General features: G+C 39.3%; 1 protein-coding gene and 1 non-coding gene across 2 annotated transcripts in view; both read left to right on the top strand.

Moving 5' to 3' along the window:
• The window catches only part of RYR2 (ryanodine receptor 2), a 721805-nt gene that overhangs the window by 149259 nt on the left and 550191 nt on the right, over positions 1-22355 (top strand). The window lies entirely within an intron of this gene.
• Positions 9669-9798, top strand: LOC112927429 (small nucleolar RNA SNORA2/SNORA34 family). The gene has a single exon (XR_003236535.1). It is a non-coding gene; the product is annotated as a small nucleolar RNA SNORA2/SNORA34 family (small nucleolar RNA).

Below are 22355 nucleotides of genomic sequence, written 5' to 3'. Positions count from 1 at the left end.
GCCAGAGTTTCATATTTTAATGGATTAACATTTTAGTAGAAGTATGACCTGAACTTGACAGATTATTTGTTGAAAGTTCTCCAAATATTTTCAATTATAATCTGGAAGTTATATTCTTAAAATTGTGTTAGGTCACAAAGTTTAAGGAATTACAAATAAAGAACTATACAATGCTATCTCATGCCAGTATAACTGACATTCCAGTTTGTGCAAGTTAATAAATATTTGAAGTTTAGATAAGTATAAATAAAAAATATGTAGCAAACAAACATGTTGTCATTCTCCATCTACATCCTGTAATGACATATGGAATGAGAAATATTTGTCCAGTGATAGCAGAGAAGGCCTCTCGCCTTCAAATTAGCTTCAGTTCTGGCTTTTGAAGACTTTTCTGGTTCATAGATGAACTTTAGGTCCACATGATCTCTGAATTAGGTGCATTCCACCTATTTATCTGTTTCAGTAGATGCCTTGAATGCCAGCCACACTCAGCCTTGGATACTGGACTTTAAAACAAAAGTTTCCTTGCTTTTTTTTTTTTTAAAACAACAACAACAACAACAGCAACAACAAAAACCCTCAATAAAATAATAGAACATTTTAGAGACCTAAAAACCTCAGAAAATGAAGATTCTTAGCCTTATGTGGGTTGTTAAATGACGGTATCTTTCAAAAACTGATACGTTACATACATAATGTAATTCAAAGCATTCAGTATAGAGCCCAGTGTACCACATACTCAGTGCGTAGTTAGCATAGTGCCCTGTGCAGGTATTCAGTTAATGTTTCAGTGAAGGACTGTCCCCCAAATCTTTCCTGTCCCTCCAGGGTACCTTGAATTCTGACTCCTGGACAGTATTTGGTCTCTAATAGAAAGTAGTGTTCTCACACAGTGGATGTGGGCCTCCTAAGCAAAGGCATTCTGGACCTCTGCCCAAGGAGGCCACCTACCCTGAGGGAGGCTTCCTCCACAGGGACCTTGACTTCTGGGTCACTGAGCTTCCTGTGTGGAGAAGTGGCCTCCAGAAGTGAGATGAGGTTGGCTCCTGTGTCAGTCACTGTGTTGGTATGAGGAATTCACTTGGTTTTTCCTTTCAGAGAAGTCCTTCATGATCCTTGCTCTCATTCTCTGCTGGGTGTAATGCTAGCTCCTGGTGATGTGATTATAGTAACTTCTTTTCCTTCTTGGTGATGCAGGCTTCAGGTGACTCGTTGATCCGTTTGTCCTCTTGATGTTAGAATCTAAAAACCTTTAAAAAAAAAAAAAGATCATGGATGGGAAGTGAGGTGTACCTAAAGTGACCATAAGAATATTTGGGAAATTTTAGTTTGGGGAGCAACTAGTTAGTTGTTGCCAAGGGCTTTAGGTGGGTGACTAAGAGTAGAGATTCTGGTGTCAGTAGGCCTGGCTTTGAAAGCAGCTGCATCCCACATACTAGTCCTGAGACCCTGAACTTGAACTTCTCCATGCCTCCGTTCTCTCCTCTGTCAAGCAGGGATGATGATAGCACTGTACTTAAGCAGGGGCTGGTACAGAGTAAGAGCCAGCTAAGTAAGTGTTAATGCTGGCGATGATGACGCAGTGTGTGCAGATTGCAGGGAGCCGTGCTGGCGTAGTCAAGCAGTTGTGTCCTGTGATTAAATGGGAGCCATGATTGCTGACTCCCTTCCTGCCCCCCACCCAGAGGGGACCACCAATTCTTTCCTATGAACCCTGAGTCCCCTGTGAGAGAGAGCAGTGATTTGTATTTAGCATTTGTGATCTGCAAATGCAGGCTTTGGTGTATTTGTTTGCTCAAAGGGCTTATCGCCCTGGCATTCAGAATGTGAAATAATACTTAATGAGGACAAGAGGATTAATAGCAAAATTTGAAATCATTCAGTGACTAATACGTTAGTGGCCTATGAATTCTGTATCTCGATATGCAGGGTGGCTACCCTGTTAACATTTCTAAGGTTTTTAGAAATCAGCTGGATGCACATTTATTTTTCATCGCTGCTCTTCTATTCAGGAAATGCCAGTGGGGTTTAATAATTCCTTGTCATTTCTGGAAAGATAAATCCGATTATAGATTATTAAGGGTTATTTTTCATGTTGATGGTGGATAAACATTAAGAGGAATCCTTGCTGAATGGAGACTGACTTACCGGTTATGATCACAGGATTAATGAGACCAATCCCAATATTTCAGTGCTTATGGATTCTTTTCTAGTGTTATTACTGTAGGTGGATTCAGGAATACTATTAACTATGATTATGTACTGATTATTCAGCCCCCACTATACCACATTAGCTTCCCAGAGGAGGTATTTAATAGTTGAGGAAATGCAAGCTGGGAGAAATTGTACAACTGGCCCAAGATGTTATGGGTTTCAACCCTTATGCTCATTTTCTTTCTTCCGTACTTTGCAAATCAAGGTTGATACAAGTGACTGCTTCCAAAGAGGGAAAAAAAAGTTTTTAACTTTAGTGACATCTAGCCTTCTGTAGGAGTCTGCTCATTGTGGTGAATTTGGCATTTGAGCCTAGAGTCCAATTTCGAGCCATGGGGATTAAGTTAAATAATGTATATAAAGTATCTAGGGGGGACCTGCCACATAGTCAGTGCTTTATCTTCACGTTGGCCTTCAGCATTGGGGAGGGGCTCCTGCTGAAATATAGCAACCAAAAGAGCAAGCTCGGGTGTCAGAGAGGCCTGGGTCTGAATAAGGCGCTCACTATATGGGGTGTTTCAGGTTGCAAATAAGAGACTCTGATTTTTTAATGCCTTATACCAAAGGGATTTTATTAACTTAAGTCTAGAGGTAGAACCTGCCTGAAATTGGCTGTTCTAGTTCTGCTAGATTTGATGTTAATTCTTCTATTAACTCATTGCAACATGGCTGAGGGACTTCTAGTCATCATAATCAGATGTGGCACTATCCAGAAGAAGAAACCAAACCATCTCTCCTGGGGGCCGTTTCCTAGTAGAAAGGAACATTTTTCCAGAAGCCAGGCTTCTTTTGTCTCTCAGTAACTAGAGTTTGGTCAAATGCCCATTTCTGAAATAATTGCTAACAAAGTGAAAATAACCTTCCCTTGAAGCACATGGTTTTGTGGGGGAGGGATGGGTAACTGCACAAAACTGAGATACCCTCAGATAGAAAGGAGGAAAAGGATGCTAATCTCCTCGCCAGGTCTTCACTCCTATTGTGTAAATGAGGAGGGTAACACTTAACTCACATGGTTGTCAAGTGAGACCCGGCACCAAAGACCAGTATCAGAATAAGAGATTAATATGAATTTGAAGGTAACAGGAGATGGGGGCCACATGTTCCAGCCTCTACTTAGGCTTACTTACTGAAAGCTGTGCAATTTGAAGCAATCTTGGGTTCTCCTTTTTTCATTCCTTGATCACTGTCTTTTGAGAGCCTAACATGTGGTGGACATTGTGCTCAGAACCACATCAGACTTCCCTGCCCTGTGTGTGTGTGTGTGTGTGTGTGTGTGTGTATACTATGGGCTATGACTATGTGTTACATAGTATTTATGATGGATTATTGAACTCCTGTTGTGCCCTGCCCCCTACTATATGGGTACTGTATATATTGTTCATGGTCCTCACGACAGCATCTCAAGAACAGGTATTTCCCAGTTGAGCATGTAGGAATATCAGGTGAATATTATCAAGTGCTGGTTGGGGTCAGAACTACTCATTGTTTTGAAGGAGTCCTGCAAGTCAAAGTAGACTTATCTCTTTCATTAATAGACGTTGAAGATATGTCTGCTTATAGTGAAAGTTGGTAGCTAAAGTATCTTATACATTTATGTTCTTTAAAATCTATAACTTTTCTGTTATTGTTAATTTATTATTATGGTTAGTAAAGACTTGAAAGAAAACACTGATTTGGTGAAATACCAGCTAATCTATGCTGTTGCTTATTTAAGACATTAAATTTAGCTTATGAAATGTATCAGAAGCAGAATGATTTCTCTGAAGAAAGCAGTCAGTATTAGAAATAACCATTTGATTAACTTTGTTTTGGTCACAAACATGACATTTCTAACACCGCATACTTCCTAGGAATAAAGATCATTGGGAAAGACTTTTTAAAAGGGAAGGGAATGAAAATACTGGGAAATTTCAGGACATCTCAGACATTTTGCTAATAGCACCTATATTTTATTTATTCACATGTACTGCCAGCTTTCCGGGAAGAAAATTCTTTTACTATTTGCCTTATTAGATCCGTATTCAGAAGTAGAATTAGTAACTGAATTCCTACATATTTTTGGATTTAAAGCATCTGTGTGATTTAAGAAGAAAGGAGATGTTTTTATCTTTTTATAAAAGTGTCTTACTGAAGTGACATTTTTCTGGGTGGTGGTCAGTACACACATGGGTTTGTTTTGTTTTTTCCAGGTCAGAGGGCCCATAACGGCTATGGACCTACAGGGAATATTGTGTTGACATTTCCCATTTTGTCAATAGTCTCATAGCCTTTCCATGGAATGGTTAGTGACCTTGCTCTCTTTCTTTTTCTCTTTTTTTGGAAGACACATTTGGAACAGCTTCATCCAGAGCAGATGGTGTGAAAGGTTTGAGAATAACCGTTGGCAGCACTATGGAGAGGGGGGAAGCCAGTGGGCTTGTGGAAGACTTGTGTGCCTGTTTTATCCTGGGAATATTGCATTTGTGTGATGTTTTGTATCCTGTTTCAGATGTTTGGAAATGGAGGCGTGGGGCCACCGTTGGGGACACGTCGGTATGTAATAAGTTGGTGCATAATAAATAGGCCAGAGAGAAACTCTCAGTGTTATGTGTTCAGACATACTCTAAACCTGTTGTGTTGGGCCAGCCAGAGTTCCTATGTTTTTGCTGTTGGTGCCCTCTCTTGCCTTGGACTTTCACGAGTATACCAGGAAGAAGTGTCTCTCCTCTTCCTTAAGGTTTTCAGTCGTTATTTAAAGTTTTGAACAATACCTCTGATACAGACAGACACTAGCTGGGGAAGAATTTTTAATAGTCCAGTAGCAGCAGTATTTTCCAACCCTAAACTTATGTTTCTTTCTTTTTTTTTTAAGATTTTATTTATTTATTCATGAGAGATATATAGAGAGAGGCAGAGACATAGGCAGAGGGAGAAGCAGGCTCCCTGTGAGGAGTCAGATGTGAGACAAGATCCTGGGATGCTGGGCTCATGCCATGATCTGAAGGCAGATGCTCAACCACTGAGCCACCCAGGTGCCTCCCCCCCAAACTTATGTTTCTTCTTTGTATTATTGTTTCAAGGGTAAATGTGAGAGTAAGCTTGCTCTAAGTTAATTCAGACACACTGTGCTTCTCTAAAATGAGGTGCTTCTCGAAGCTTCCATCTGAGCAGTGGTCCTGGTGCCTGCTGTAGGGCAAGTTGCCCTGTAGAGATAACATGTGTCCCTAAAACCAGTGCTGGTCTCATTGGAGCCAATTACCAGGACTCTGTATGGCTCTGTGATCAGCAGAGGGGGCACTTGTGTTCCTAAGGTAAGGCATAAACTCAATTTCAGTTACTAATGAGATGAAAGGTCTCTGGCACTTAGCCAGAATTTTAGCCATAGGCATATTTGGTCAGTTAAAATATACTCTGATGTGTCAATACAATTTTCTTTCCTCCTATTTTTTTTTAATATACATGATAGAGGGAGAGAAATAATGGTCGTGGGTTATAGAAAACCCTGAATGGAAAGGAGGCATAGGTTTTCTTCTGTCACCCAGAAGCATTTGACCACCTGTAGGTTGGCCTCAGTCATTCTATCATCAGGCAGATTCATGCACATAAAAAATCTGGAAAGCAGTTGATGAGCAATTACTGAAATGAAGTCTAACACCAAATACAAACGTGTGCCAAATGGTGTACACTTATGGTTTCCTTTTCTTATGAGGCAAGACTGCCTTTTCAGATGGCAGTGCCCACAGTGGGCCAACTGATTGTTTTTCCTACAATTTCTCCATTAAAGTTAGTTTATCATTCTTGGTGTCCTCCTGTAGATGTGAACTCATAAAATGGAACGTGACCTATCGTGGACAAATCCTTTCTTTCAAGTCTTATATTGTGGGACAAGATAGTAATAGTAAAAATGAGAAAAATGGTAATATATTTAGTGATACTAAAATTTACTTAGTTTATTATGTCCAGGCACTGTTCTAAGATCTTCACATATATTAATAATCATATGAGTTACTATTACTCTCCCCATTTTATAAGTGAGGAAACTGAGACCCAGCAAAATTTAAGAATTTTACCCACACTTTTATAGTCAAAAGATTTCAAACATGGGATCCCAGTTTTTTAAAAAAGATTTTATTTATTTATTTAGACAGTGAGCATGAGCATGAGCAGGGGAAGGGAAGGGGCAGACAGAGAAAGGGAGAGAGAGAAAGAACCCATGCTGAACATGGAGCGTGATGTGAGGCTCCATCTCACAACCCTGAGATCATGACCTGAGTGAAACTAGGAGTCGGATGTTCAACTGACTGAGCCACCCAGGTGTCTCTTGCATCCCAGTTTTAGATTCTCTACTCTTAACCACTGGGCTGTGTTTCCAAAGATTAGATTTTGTTTGAGCCTTCTTGGGAGGAGGTAGCATCTTGGTCTCTGAGCAGACCCAGCCGATAGCATTCATTTTCCTGCTTGGATTCTGAACAACTTGGGAAATGAGAGAATAGAGCAAGGGTAATGTTTATTACCAGTTGGGGGGCCCATTCTTCTTGTAGGCAGCTGTTCTCAAGAGGAGGAAAGGGCATAGCTGAGCCTCTTTGATCTCGGATTCACCAATCAGCTAGGTTAAGCCATCTCCTGGGGATACAGGGGAGAAAGGGACACAAAGAGGCCCAAGAGAATCCTTTCTAATGGTGAAGGTCACCAGGGATGGTGAAAAGGGGAACCCTTCTCACTTCAGAGTTATGAGTTCATCAAATATGGATTCCAGTGAAAATCTAACAAACCTGTTAGAGGGGGTGTCATGATGTTCAGTAATACTTTTGTGGTTTGGTGGAAAAATTGCATGATGCTATAAATATAGTTGGACTCCTCCTGAGTTTGTATTAAATTGCTGCATATTTCACCTCTCCCTGATTTCTGGAACTGCAAGAGTCTCCCTCCAGACCCATGTGCTTTTGTTTCCTTTCTGTATCCTTGAAGTGCTTGGTCTTGTCCCTTCTGTTTTCAAAACCATTGCTTACCTGCTTTTTTCTCACTAATAGTGTGACCAACGCTTACGCTTTAGAAGGCCTGATTGTCCTAATGAGTCTTTAATGATCTAAGTAGTAGTTCTATTCACTTAGAAAAGCGCTCCAGATCTCAGAGCTGTATGGAGAGTCAGGAACAGTATCTAAGTAGGTAGTTGTGAGACAGAACTTAGTAGCTCATTAGACTTGAACTTGTCCCCTACTGTATTAACCATTTAGGAGTGTTTAAAAGCCGAGTGCTGCTTTACAGTATAGACAAGAAGGGATTAGTGGTGAAATTTGTGGTTCTTAAGGGTGACAAGACCATGGAGGAGGCCAGGTGTTAATTTGTACGGTTTGTAGGATGCCCTCTGGAATGGGATGGGGGGGGGGACATGTATGTTAGTTACTGTTCAATAGTAATTATGTGTAAATGGTAATGACTTGTAGTGTCCAAAATTTATATAAAAGGTTTTCTAAGACACATTATACACTCTCTCACATTATACACTTCATGGTTTTTGAATTCTATTTGATACATAGCTTGAATGAAAAGCCTGCAGTGACATGATGCAAGTGGGAGGGGTGGAGAAGAGTGGTAGACCAATTGCATTTGACAGGGTGCCACAGACTGTGCCAGCCACTTTAATTCAAGGAGGTGTGGTAACCATTCTACAGAAGCAGAATCTTGGGCTTTCAATAGTGCAGTTATTTCCCCAAGGTCATGCTGGTAATCGGGGGTAAAGGTGTAAGCCAGTCTTGGGTGTGAGCTCTTGTGCTAGGACTTCTTCAAGGGTGTTAGTTTTGCTTATATCCTGGTACTTGTGCACACTGGACCTAGCACACTTAAGGGCTAGGGGACTTGGCATTTTATACCAGTTAGTTCACTTCTTAAGATTCATATGCTGAGAGGTTTTCATTCTAGCTTGATGCTCAAAACACAGTGAAATTTTTTTTTAAGATTTTATTTATTTATTCATGAGAGAGAGAGAGAGAGAGGCAAAGACACAGGCAGAGGGAGAAGCAGGCTCCACGCAGGGAGCCCTATGTGGGACTCGATCCCGGGTCTCCAGGATCACGCCCTGGGCTGAAGGCGGTGCTAAACCGCTGAGCCACCCGGGCTGCCCAGCACAGTGAAATTAAACGCAGAAGGCTTTGGACTGAAATTCCCCATGCTCCTAATATAGACTGAAGTGGCCCAGTGTACCTCATTGGGTTCTAGATGTAACGAACCTCCTGCCAGCTCTGCGCATCTGTTCCTGGCCAGGTGAAGACCCTGTGGGTTGTTGTGGAATAGTTATGCCCCCAGCATCATCCCTATTGGTTCATCTAGAAAAACACCAGCCTAAGAGGACATTCTTCCTTTTTATTTTTTTATTTTTTAATGAAACTCTGCCTTCTCCCTTGACAGTGCCATCTAGGTCTCTTCTTTATATCCTAAAATCTTGTTGATAATCTGAAAGGTGAATAAAATGTTGAACTATTGCCCTAAGAAAAAGAAAATTAATTCTGAAAAAGAACTATCTTTTATTTATACTGGAGGAAACACTGAATAAAAAAACCCCAGACTTACAATATGGCTAGCATCAACCGAGAGAGGGCAAATGTCACTCTAGTAATAGTTCTAATATTTTTAAAAATAAATATTTCTAATATTATTCCTAAGGCTATTCAATTTACTTAAAAGAGAATGTTGACTTAAATCTCTCTTTTACATGTTAGTTACAGCAGTTTCAGACTTGTTATCAAGTCATTTAATGCCAAATAGCTTTAGAAAAATGAAAAATAGCAGCCAACAATCACTTGAAATGAATAATAAAGTCTCTCAAAATTATGTTAATTTTTTCCCAAATGGAGGTGTTTTTAAGGGGTCGTCCTTGACAGTAGAGACATAATTCAGTTTTTTAAAAAAGCATGTTTATCTGTTAACTAACTGTAGATTTAGTTCAGTCCCTCGTAAGTGGCTTAATAGAAGTCAGTTGTTTACTGGGATGGTTTTGTTTTTAAAATGGTACTCCTAAAACTATGACTAGTTGTAACTTGAAGTAGACTTTTCCCTGTATACAATTTAAATCTGTGGCCATTTTAGGAAGAGTATGATTTTAGCATAATGAGTGAGGATCATGAGATTTGTTGATATAGCTGGTTGTTTTGTCTGTGAGCAGCTTTATATTAAAAAAATCAAAGGACTATATATATTTTTTTGCCTTGTTTTTTCCTTTTTTTTTTTTTTTAAAGATTTTATTTATTCATGAGAGGCACAGAGAGGCAGAGACACAGGCAGAGGGAGAAGCAGGCTCCTCATAGGGAGCCTGAACGTCAGACTTGATCCTAGGACCCTGGGATCATGACCTGAGCCAAAGGCAGATGCTCAACCACTGAGCTGCCCAGGTGTCCCACTGTTTATTTTTGAAGCCAGTTAAATGCCTTGCTGAACAGAGGTGTATAAAGTGAATTAGAGCTTTTTAACACTTCATCAGCATAGCCCTGAATCCAGACCAGTGGTTTGCTAGCTGTTGGTTTCAAACAGGAGCCAAGAGTAATGTGTTTCTGTGGTCTGTAAGCCATTCAGCACCCCAGTGGGAGTGGCTTTCAGTTGGAATGAACACAGTTTATGGAGGGAAAAAAAAAAAGAACTTTGTCACCAAACGTAGTTCATGTTGATGAGATGTATGTGAATCTATGATGGAGAGCCCTGGTGTAGCCTTAGCAGCACACATGGTTTTTTCAAATACATATCCTACCTTTCCTGTATTTTGTTTTACCCACATAAATTCCCCTCGAGGCTAAAACTTGGTTAATCTCTCCATGACATTGTACATGGTTATGAATATGGAAGATGCTCGTTCATATTCCCCAATGAAGGGAGATGTATGTGGCATTAGAAGATTGCACAGTCAGGCATTCTGGACCTGACTACCTTCTTAGGAGGCTTAGGTCCACACTGCATTCATGGCCTAACTAGTTCATTGTGTGTTGTCAAGCCTTTTCCACCTTTCTAAGCCCTCCCACCTAATCCTACTCTACTCTGTTTTTTAAAGGAGTCATCATGAAATCTTATTTTCTTTGCCATGGATCAGGGTGGTGATTCACAAATCACTTAGGATCTCTGGGCCTCATGTGGGTTTTTTTTTTGTGATAAGGAGGCCTGTTTTGCCTCCTAGATGCCAAATGAGATGAGGTCTTTTCACTACTGACCTAGTGTTCTATAGCTTGTTTCTAATTAATGTTTTTCTAATTTTAGATAGCACCTTCTGTATTCTACGTGACGTCTTATCCATTTGGGCTGTGTTAACAAAATACCAGAGACTGGGTGGTTTATAAGCCACACAATTTATTTCTCACAGTTCTGGGAGCTGGACATCTGAAGTCAGAGTGCCACCATAGTTAGGTGAGGGCTGTCTTCTGGGTCACAGACTTCTCTGTCCTCACGTGATAGAGGGGCTATGGAGCCTTGCAGGGGGTCTCTTTTATAAGGACACTAATCGCATTCATAAAGACCTCATGTTCATGACCTAAGCACCTTCTGAAGTCCCCACCTTCCAACAGCATCACTTGGGTATTAGGATTCTCAATGTGAATTGGCGGGGCAGTGGGGGGGGGGGGGTGGCACACATTCAGACCATAGCAGATTAGAAAAGGTGAACAGAGGAGAGAAGGTTTTGGATGCTAGTGATAGGAAATTTTGCCTGAATGTACTTCAACACTGAAGGCATTTTTGTTCGCTGCATCATCCACAGGATGTTTCGGATACCATATATAACTGATACTTTTATCAGCTTTGCATAGTAGGATAAGATATTGGGGGAGAAATCTGAGAAGCCTATGGGGAAAGAATGTGAAGACTGAAGAAACACAAGTTTGTAGGTAGGGAATATTTGCTAAGAGGAAATACCCTGATATAATTTCTATATTCCCCCAAAAATATATATATTAGTGTTTGGCAGGGATCTGCAATTCATTTCAATGCCCAAAAGGTTTTTAATTCTACTGTGAGACCACATGACTGAATTGGGACTTAGACTGTTTTTAGAGGTCCACAGAATGCTTTATCCATCTTGAAATTTCTCCTTGTGCAACCTTAAGCCCATCAGGTGAACAGAATTCTTTGTTGTTTTGGAGAGAGGAATTGATGGCATAAAGGATCATTTTGGTGTTTCGGTAGCTTTTTCCTTTTCTCTTGGTCTTATTAGTAATTTGTTATTAGTGGGGATCCCTGGGTGGCTCAGCGGTTTAGTGCCTGCCTTTGGCCCAGGGCGTGATCCTGGAGTCCCGGGATTGAGTCCCACATGGGGCTCCCTGCATGGAGCCTGCGTCTCCCTCTGCCTGTGTCTCTGCCTCTCTCTCTCTGTGTCTCTCATGAATAAATAAATAAAATCTTAAAAAAAAGTAATTTGCTATTAGTTATTGATGGACCCCTTTTTTGGTGGACTTTTTATACTGTTTCCATCATGTGAATTTCCGATAATGTTCACAGTGTTTTTATGCATGTATCATGGCTAGAACACACATCATTCAAGTGTAATGGCTATTAGTCTTGCCATTCCCAGCTTGGGTGGTCTTATAGTTGTTATTTTTGTTGTTGTTTACATATTCTGTGGAGCATTCCTTAGGAAGGATATGCTCTTTTTAAATATAACTTGTTTAGAAGTTCTGAAAATCAAAGCTTCCATTTAGATACAGCTCTCTTAATCATCAAAAAATACCAACTATAGGAATGTATGTTGATAAGAACTTTATCTATCAATCAAAGAGAGTTGGATGTTCAACTCTGTCTGAGGTGAGGTATTAGTAATTCTCTATATGTTCCATAGATCTTTGCTTTAGTCCTCTAGCTAGAACCCTGGATCATATATCCTACAGGACAGTTCCATGTGGTTCTCCCACTTGTATAATTACCAGTAAAGTGTCAAAAGATGAGAAGTTTTTTGAAGTTTCTTTTAGAAGTTCTAGGTAAACTGCCTGAAATTTGTAGGAATGATAGCTTTCTGCTCCCACCTTTAAGATCCCCAGAGACTTTTCAGCTTCTGGGAGGAAGATGCTCCCATCTACTGAATTTTGCCCTCCTTTCTTTTAACAAGATCTCCCTCCTGCCTTCTGATGAAGCTGATCTTATAATATCCTAAATCTTTGCTTTATTTCAAGGCCTTAAATAACCCCAGCCCTATCAGCTACAAAAACAAATAATTTAAATTGGAAAAAAAAAAAACATGGTGCCCATTTTTAAAAATTCTGACAGGTTACACTTCAACTCTGTCTTTGCCTATTTTGTTATTTTGTGTGCAGAAAATTTGGCTTTCATTCTTTATTTGAATTACTTTATAGATCATTATATTTCCTCAGAGTGACAAAGTCGTGAATTTAGTCAGTAAATGTTTATTAAGGACTCACAAGATACTGGGCCCACTGATCAGTACTAGGCAGTCATACATGAAATACTAAGCAACTGACTTCAGGGAACTCACAGGGAATGCACTGAGTGTTCATTTTCCTTGGTTATTAAAGCCACTGGCATTTTGTTTCTAGAATATCCTAAAGTAACCTTAACCTGAGAGTAAAACCCTTTATTTTTCAATAAGAATCAAGTCTCCTCCCTCCTGTGCCTCTTCTTCTACAGATACAGATTCATATGTAATAAAGTCATGGAGCCAGAGAAATTGGATGGAACCCTGAAAGTGAACCTTTGAGCCTTCCTGTGTCACTCCCACCCTTCCTTCATCAACCCTTTGGCTATGTCTAGGCAGAATTCACAATACTTCCCAGAAAGTAGTTTGGCTGTTAGTAAATTGTGGTGTTTAATTCCTTCATGAATTCCTTTCCACACAGAACCTATGAAATATTTGGAAGTTTACATCTGAAGTATCTGTTCAGTGGAAATTGGCTTGTCATCAAATTTCAGGTGTTAAAAACGTTTTTACATCCTCTATATTGGAACGGTAGCAAACTTCTTAACTGAGGGGGTGAATTAAAATATGTAAATTGAAAGTTGTAAACATACTCATGATTGTAAATTAATTTTCTTTTTGCTGTGACTATTAAACAGCTGGTAGATTCATGGTTCATATTCTAGGAAACAGAAGACCTTTCCAGGTAGCCTAATCTTGCTTAGATGTATGGAAGTAGAGAATACTTTATTCAGTAATTTTTTTTCATTGTCACATTTAGTGTACTTACTAATTTCTAGACATTGCAATAAATGTAGGAGACTCATAGATGATGTGTGTAGCCCTCAGGAAACTCATAATTTTGGGATTTTTTTTCTTTTATGGTTAAATATCTAGTTAATTTTTATTTTATTATTTTTTATTTTTTACTTAAAAAATTTTATTTGTTTTGGAGAGAGAGAGCATGTGTGCACTCTTGTGCATGTGATGGGGAAGGGGCAGAGGGAGAGGAAGAGAGAAAGAATACCAGGCAGACTGTACACTGAGCATTGAGCCTGATGCAGAACTTGGATCTCAAGACCTTAAAATCATGACCTGAGCCAAAATCAGGAGTCAGATGCTCAACTGACTGAGCTACCCTTGTGTCCCAAAATTTAGTTAAGTTTTAGAGGAGCTTATGGATGCTGTGAAAAATGTGTCCTCTACGCTTAATGATATAGGTGCCTACAAACACTAATGGGATTTGGGGTCTTGATTCAGAAGCCCATGATTCCTTTCCAAAATTCTGACAAAATGTTGACAAGATTAGGTTTTATTACTTGATCTCTTCTCTCAACTCCAGTCCATATGCATTGACTTTTCCTCTTTGTATAGTATTTACAAAAAGTAGAAAAAACAATTCTAGAGAGCTATCATTTAAACAAGAGGCCTACATTTTCCCCTACTTTTAGCCAAAGGCTCATCTCAGTGGGCCCAGTACTATCTGAGCCTTCCTGACTTGCCTTCTCCTGGTTATTGATGCACAGTTGTTCTTGAAATCGGGAGTGGGTATTCATCTACTAAGATCAATGGGGATCCATATCACTTCTGAACTCCTTATCAATCAGATTCTTTATCATGATTGGTTATATGGGTTCTATAAATTGTAGAGCTGCTTCTCAAAATGATTTCTGGGATATTGACACCAATTCATGGCACTGTTACTAGTCACTAGCAAGCCACTTGGAGATTGTGGTATTAACTGTTTATTGCCTGGTTTATCAAACATGTGGAAAATTTTAGGTTTGACTACTGCAATTGCAACACTGATTTGCTCCCCATGCATGTGTGAAGACCACAAAGCTATAATCATTCATATCATCTAAGTAAAAAGGGTCTAAGAGGAGGATAGATCACTGAGATGGCTTTCCCATCATCCCTTAGGACTAGGCACCATAGTCATTAAAATAGTTTTTTGGGCAAAGAGTAAGTTATAGATGTGCCATTATTTAAACAGACAAATGCTAACTTGTAGCATGTCACGTTTTATATATATTTGAGGAAAGCATTAGAAACAAGCTTTGGTGTTCACCACATACTTACCTTTATCTCAGTGTCATTTTGCATTGTGAGTAGGAATTTCCCATGCCTATATCCATTCCAGCATATTCTGAGAGTATATGGGGAGTCCACATACACAAACTTTTCTTTTCTGCTTCTTTGTGTTCTATCATCCATCACTTTTCAAAATTATAGTAAAACACCAAAAGCCTGATTTACAAATTGGAAAGGTTTATTTCTAATGACCAACTGATGGCCTTCATTCGCCCTAATACAAGGAGGAAAAGGAAGGCTGTACCTTCCATATTTCAGACACTTAGTGGTTGCTGTGTTAGCTCACCTCTCATTCACCTGTAGTGGTTATTGTGAGATAGGAGATCAGTGACTAACATTGAAATTTTGTTTTGGGTTCTTTTTACTTGCATCTTTATTATTTTTTTTCTTGGGAGGTGATAGGAAACAATAGGAATTTAGGAAAAATGCACATGGGGCGCATATTTAAGGAGCTAGAGCAGAGTCCAGAGAACCAACTTGAGTTACAGGATGAATGTTGACTTACTAAAATAAAAGTCTTAGGTATCCACAAATTTGTTCTGATACTTTATTTTGTAAAGGAGGATGTTTAGGTCTAGGAAAATTAAATGGTTTCTCTAAGATTATAAAGATGATACTGGTACAGAAAATTGTCTAAAGTTCTTTTTAGTATTAAGAATAAGTAACAAAAAGTCCTGGGATAGCAGGCAGTAAACTTTGTATCCTTGGAGCAATAAACTAGAGAAAAAAGAGGTTAAATTGAGTTGAGGTAATTTAATATAGAGCATTTGATAGTAGAAGCTTGAATATGGTACTTTGAGATATTGCAAGAGAAAATTATTTTGGTGTGGTCATTTCCTGAAAGATGGGTGGGAAATGATTGGAGGCCCTGTCAGTATCCTTTAATTATTTATTGTGGTGGTCTATGAGAATCCTATAGTTCAGAGAAGGAAAATGTTGATTATCCCTTGGTCACTTGTGAGGAGCCATAATGAGATCCGTGGAAAAACCTGCCAGACCAGTTGTCCTGGAGTTCTGTTCTTTCGCTCTATAGCCACCTGGTATGCCCAGGTTAATAATAGACCTATGATTCACCTCAGATCTAGAATAGAGTTGTAGTGGACCTTTGCTATTAATGGTTTGACTTAGTATTGAATTGAATAATGACATATTCTCTGGTGTCATTACTAGCATTTGTAAGTTGATAGTGAAAAACAACAGAAAGGGGTACTAAACCAATTAGGGTGATTTGGAGGCATCCAGACGAATGATTGAATGATCTTTCCATCTGGGTCAGCATCAGCATTTTTCCTAGTCAGACTTTCATCTTGCCTTCTCTTTCAAGTAGACTCACATAAACTTAAAAATATAGTGTAAAAGATGGGTGGACTTTTTGCCTATATATGGAAAACGTATGTTTTAGCTGTTGTTATTCTTTGGAATAATGCTTCTGAACTTATGCAGTTGGAGGTTCCCAGCTTTTGATGGTCATAGAGCAGTGCACTTGAACAGGGCTCTTAATTTTCTTTCTTAGCAGTTGCTGCACTATGGAGCATATACACTAAGAAAGCATCTCATATTTTCATCCGGAATTTACTCTGCAAGATTGCAAAGACTCTGAAGAATAATTATGATTTAAATATTCCCAGCAGGGAAGGAAGGAGCTTGGATAAAAGAATATCTTTCCCTTTCTCTTTCAGGATTTGATCATGAGAATAGATCATTTGGCTTGCTCATTAAGACTGCCATTAATGCTTAAGTACAAAAGAAAGTCACAGGAGTTTGCCATATGTAGTTGTTTTCATCTGGTGTTAAATTTTTCTGGTATCACAAAATCATTGAATTCTAGATCTTTTTTTCCCAAAAGTGTAGGAGTTCTGTTGGTATGAGGTCACCATTGTATTGTTACTATTGAAGTGTAAGGGGTTAAGAAAATACATAACATGGATTCTTGCAGAGGAGCAGTGACCTCATGGAAATCACTTCAGTACAAGGTCCTCATGGACTTTTCCTACAGAAAGTGACCTCCTTTCATTGAAGAGGTTTTTTGAAGTTCTGATCTTGTCAGTGCTGTAACAATTTACTCAAGTTACTGGTGGAACTCTTTCAGATGTATGTGCAGCAATCCAACTTATATTGGCTTAGGCCAAAATAAAGAAGGGTGTGTTACTGACTCTTGTGATTGAAAGGTCCAGGGCAAGTCTCAGTTCATGCATGACCATTTCCAAGGCTCCAAATAGTGCCATTATGACTGGTCCCCTTGGTTCTTGGCTGTGCTTTCTTCAGTGTTGGCTTCATATGCAGATAGGTGGCCCTCTGACATGGCCAGATGGTCACCAGTAACTCCAGGCCCACATTCTACTAACTTTGAGACCAGGAGAAAGAGCTTCTCTTTCCTAGTAATTCCATTGCTGGGATTGAGTCTCATTGCACCAACGTGGGTCATGTCGTTAGGATGGAAACTACTGGTCACAAGCATGCTCCACATATGGATGGGCGTGCATAATCCTATTTTAACCCAAATCACCTAGACTGAGGGTCTGGGAGGAAAAGTTCATTCCAAAGAGGAAGATCAAGGTATCTCTCTAGAAGGAGAGCAGCATCTGCTGGACTATACAAAAAATAGATTGCTGCTGCTTGCTGCTTAAATGTTATTTTTCATTTGCATCCAAGCATAAGGTGGTATTTCAAAACTTAGAAAAAAAATAACCTGTCCACATTCAGTGCTTCCACTGGGATCCCACTAGTTCAGGTGGGGTCTCACTCCTTGAAAGCCATTTATAGTGAAGCTTTTAAGGTACGTTTGTCTCATAAAAAATGAGGAATTGTTTTATTTTAAACATTTAATCATTGTTTTTATGTTTTATCAATACTTGTTAAAGTAATTAAACAATAATTAAAGTAATTATCAGTACTTGTGAATTTACATGTGTATTATAATTGTCCCCTTACACACCCTTTTGGTTCTGTTGGAATGCCTCTCTTTGAACTCTGTAGCTTGTGCAGGGCACAGTTGACCATGCACTGAGTAGCAGTGCGAGACAATGGACATAGGCTTTTGAAGATAAAAATGCGCCTATTAATGTGGAAATAAAATTCAGCTCTATTTCCGTATTTGCGAGGATCCTGGAACAGTAAGGATGTAGGATTGGTCAGCACCCGCAGGGAAAAGTTCACTTCCATTAAAACATAAATAGATGGGGACCACAGACTGTCAAAAACAAGACCTACTAATTTAGGCTCAGGTTGGATGTAAATTGGGGACTTTAAAAGACTATCCAAGCGGGAGGGGAACCTCCCTCAATAAAGAGAATACTGAGAGAGCGCAGTCCTGATTGAAGATCCATCCACTAATCCTGAATTGGGAAAGCTCTGCTCCCCCTCTTCATGGGATCACACAATTTTGTTCATCAACAGTCATCGAATATTTGTTCTCATTGTAGAAGCAGCTTTAATTGGAAGTCAAATGATACTCTGAATGTTTTAGTCTATTTTCTTTCTTTGTCCTGCTGTTCTGTCACTCTGGTTGACCCCCATGTGTGCCAGCAGCATTACTGAATTATCTGGTGCTTGTTAGTGCTATTCATTTTCAGGCATTTACATTCACTTTCTGGACACCAGTGTTTTTTATGAAATATTTGAATACTTTAGTATAACATTAACAACTTCACTTTGAAAGTAACTGAAACTCCCTCCCCTTTCATATTTTTTCTGGCTTTGTTGTTTTTGACTTTTGTCTTCATACTATATTAGATTTGGTTTTTGCTCAGAAATAGGGTTACACATGATAATTTTTTACTTTTCAAATACTATTTGTTGTTCATGGTTTGTTTCTGTGATTTAATGACCACTAGTTTAATTTGGTAGTTCAGCCAAGCAATGGAAAATTTAAAATATTTGATTGTCAATTTCAATGGGATATGTCCTCATTACAACCTCATTTCTTGTGGTCTTGTATATTATCTTGTGAGTGATTCTTGGTCCTAATTGAAAGTTATCTTTTGAGTTTTATTTTGTTGAGGACCGACACTCATATAAATGTTGCTTTTATCTGCTTTTTATTTTAACTTGAAAGAGAAGATCTTTAAATAATTCAGTTTATTGTAAACAGTTCTACAACAATCTTTTTCTGATTTTTTTTTCTGTGAGATTGTGCGAGAAGCAGAGAAGGGAGAAAGCCCTCAAAACTGTTAAATAGTGCAGGAAGAGGAAGCATTGTGAGCTCCTGAAAGAAAGAATTGTTTCTTTAAAATGAGCTCCACTTTTCTTGTCATTGCCATTTGTTGTGGAGTTTAAATTACACAGACTTTATATTCAGAGTGTCCTTTCTTCCTCTCCTGCCCATTTATTGTGGAAGGGTCCTGGTGAGGGGCAATCTTTGATAAAAGAGGTAGTTAGAGTAACTACTGGGTAAAAGAAATATCAGGAAGGGAGACAGAACATAAAGACTCCTAACTCGGGGAAATGAACTAGGGGTGGTGGAAGGGGGGAGGAGGGCGGGTGTTGGAGGGGAATGGGTGACGGGCACCGAGGTGGACACTTGACGGGATGAGCACTGGGTGTTTTTCTGTATGTTGGTAAATTGAACACCAATAAAAATTAATTAAAAAAAAAAAAAAAAAAAGAAACATTAGAAATGGAACCCACTCAGATGTCGCAGACCTTTGAGGTGCTGATGGGCTGAAAGCTTCATTATGTTCCATTGGGCAAGAGACTTCCTCTTTGCAGAGTTGATTAGAACCAGGGATTCAGATGACAGTTTAATAAGCTGTCCCTTGCTGGCCATTGTAGATAACTCATGAGTGTGCTGCTCCATGGGAAGAACGCACAAAGGAGAAACATTCTGTAGAACAAACACCATGTCACAGGATATTTGAATACCGGGAGAAAGGTGGATAGAACCTTGCTAACAATACAGGTGAAACACAGAGTCCCGGATGTCTCAGGTGGGTCTTAACGTTGAAACCTTATACTACAATTGACATCAGGAGGGGCTGAGCAAAGGATTCAGAGATTTCTATAATGTGGAAATCTCACCTATAGATTATGATACTTTGGGATTTTGCAGAATCTGATTAGAATAATACAAAGAGGCTATGTAATTTGGAAAACCCATTTATTTCAAAAAGAGAAAGACTGCTTTGGGTTGTGTTTCAGTTATTAATCGACTAAATCATCTTTTGCCGAGATGCCTTCAACATGAACTGTGGGATATTTTCTTGGTTTTTATTTTTCCTCATTAGTGTTGATCCAAAGATTCCCAGGCAGGAAATTCTTTTTCTCTATTCATATGACATTTACTTTAAAAAAATTATTTATTTTATAGACAGAGAGTGAGCACCAAGCAGGGGAAGGGGTATAAGGAGAGGAAGAGAATCTCTGCTGAGTGCAGAGCATGATGCCAGACTCAATCTCAGCCCCCTGAGATCATGACCTGAGCAGAAATCTAGAGTTGGCCACTTAACTGACTGAGCCACCCAGGTACCCCAAAATTTAGTTTTTTGCTTATAATATGGACTTGACACCTTTTGGTTGCTAGAAAGGGATAAATTTATTTTTTTTAAAGATTTTAAAATTTACTCATTTGAGAGAGAGAGAGAGAGTGCATGAGAGAGAGCACAAGCAAGAGAGGCAGAGGCAGAGGCAAAGAGAGAAGCAGACTCCCAGCTGAGCAGAGAGCCCAACACAGGGCTCCATTCCAGGACCTTGAGATCATAATCTGAACTGAAGGCAGACACTTAACCAACTGAGCCATCCAAGTGTCGCTCCAATTTGGATTTTTTAAAAGACATACACAAATGGTACACATTGTCCTCTAAGGCATTTTTTTTTAGTCAATTTTTTAAATCCAAAGATTAAAAAAGTTGTCAAATTGAACATTTTTGATAGCTTTTGATCAAGCCTCCTGCCTAGGATAACAGAAACCAGTGAAGTTTAAACTGTCCATTTCCTCTAGATGAACATTTTAGTAAGTACTTTTGTCAGGTTAGTGATATTTCTATCCAAACCAAGTGTGGTCTTAATATTACTCAGAATGGAAGCCTCTTTGCATTTTCCATTAAGCTTTGTTTTGCTTAAGACCACGGTCTTTCATGGATGATATTGACCCAGGCTGAGTTTCTATTTATTTATTCATAAGAAACACACAGAAAGAGGCAGAGACATAGGCAGAGGGAGAAGCAGGCTCCTTGCAGGGAAACCGATGCAGAACTCGATCCCAGGACCCCAGGGTCATGCCCTGAGCCACCCAGGTGTTCCTAGGCTGAGTTCTTATGGGTGATCAGGTTTGCCATGCTGCTGAAACTGTGCATGACCTTGCTTGTGACCTCTGCTTGTCCAGGTTACCAGTTATGTGGATGTTAATAATACAGTACTGCACAGTTTACAAAGGGCTTCATATGCTTAATTTAATCTTTATAGTGATCAATGCGGTATAGTAAGGGTAGTTTTATTTTTTGTGAATAAAATAATTGAGTCTCGTTGAAGGAGATTATTCCAAGGTTAAGTAATTAGAAAGGGAGAGACTTGGCATTCTAACTCATCTTGGCTAGGCTTTTGTTAATTTTTATTTTTTTTATTTACATCTTTTTACTCATTTGTTGATCTATCAAACATTTATTGAAAATGTATAATATTCCAGGTATGATGTGAGACAAAGATGCAGTAAGAATCAGGCATTGTCCTTGTCCTTGAAGAGTGTGGTCTAGGAAGAGAGAGGCATAGGCTAGAGGGGTAATGAATGTTGTAAATCACCACCCCAATGAGGAAATCCATCAGTCTACTTCAAGATTTACAGAGTAATTTTTTAAATATAAATTTATTTTTTATTGGTGTTCAATTTGCCAACATATAGAATAACACCCAGTGCTCATCCCATCAAGTGCCCCCCTCAGTGCCTGTCACCCAGTCACCCCCACCCCCCGCCCACCTCCCCTTCCACCCTGTGGAGGTATATTTTTTTTAGATGACTGTAATAGCCTTTCCAATATGTCTCAAGTAGTGTTGAGATGAATTAAACTGGATAGGGAGGAACTCAAGAGATGTCTGTTACATGGGCAGCAGGTAGGGATTACACTTCCAGGGGCTCCATCCCTTCCTGCTCCTCTTCTGCCCTGTTCTTTCTTCTCTCATGGTTCCATATTACATGTGTACTCCAGTGTATTTGCTTACCTACCACTTCTGTATCCCTGTGGTCTCTAAGCACCCTTGTTGCAAGTATTTTCAGGATATTTAACTCACCATGTCCAACCTATATCCACACTAGCAGTGCATTTTATTTTCTCTCCTTGGCCATTGTCTTCCTCCATTTTCTCCCTTATAAAACCATTTATTTCATAGTATTTTAGTTTTTAGATCTTTTATTTCAGTGTATATCAGCTAGTGTTCAGGACCTCAACCTCAAGTCCTCTTACATTTACACAGTTCATTGTTCCATCTTATATTCCTCTAACCCTCCTCTTGTTTCTCACCCCTAGCTCTTAACTTCTTATTTCATTGGGAAAATGGATATCGTCAGAAGAGAACTTCCATATCCTCCCTCTGTAAAACCAACCAACCAACCAACCTACCAGGAACTCCATTTTTGCTTCTACCTGAGGCCACCACCTCCACCTGTGCTCTTGACAGGTGGCGATGCACCTGTCCGATCTCTCCCTCAATCACAAGCTTTTTCCTCTTTATTGGGTCTTCTCACGATTATTCCCACCAGCAT

The sequence above is a fragment of the Vulpes vulpes genome, chromosome 4 (assembly GCF_048418805.1).
Source record: "Vulpes vulpes isolate BD-2025 chromosome 4, VulVul3, whole genome shotgun sequence".
NCBI classification, from domain to species: domain Eukaryota; kingdom Metazoa; phylum Chordata; class Mammalia; order Carnivora; family Canidae; genus Vulpes; species Vulpes vulpes.
The sequence above is the reverse complement of the archived record's forward strand: the minus strand, read 5'-3'. Positions and strand labels throughout refer to the sequence as shown.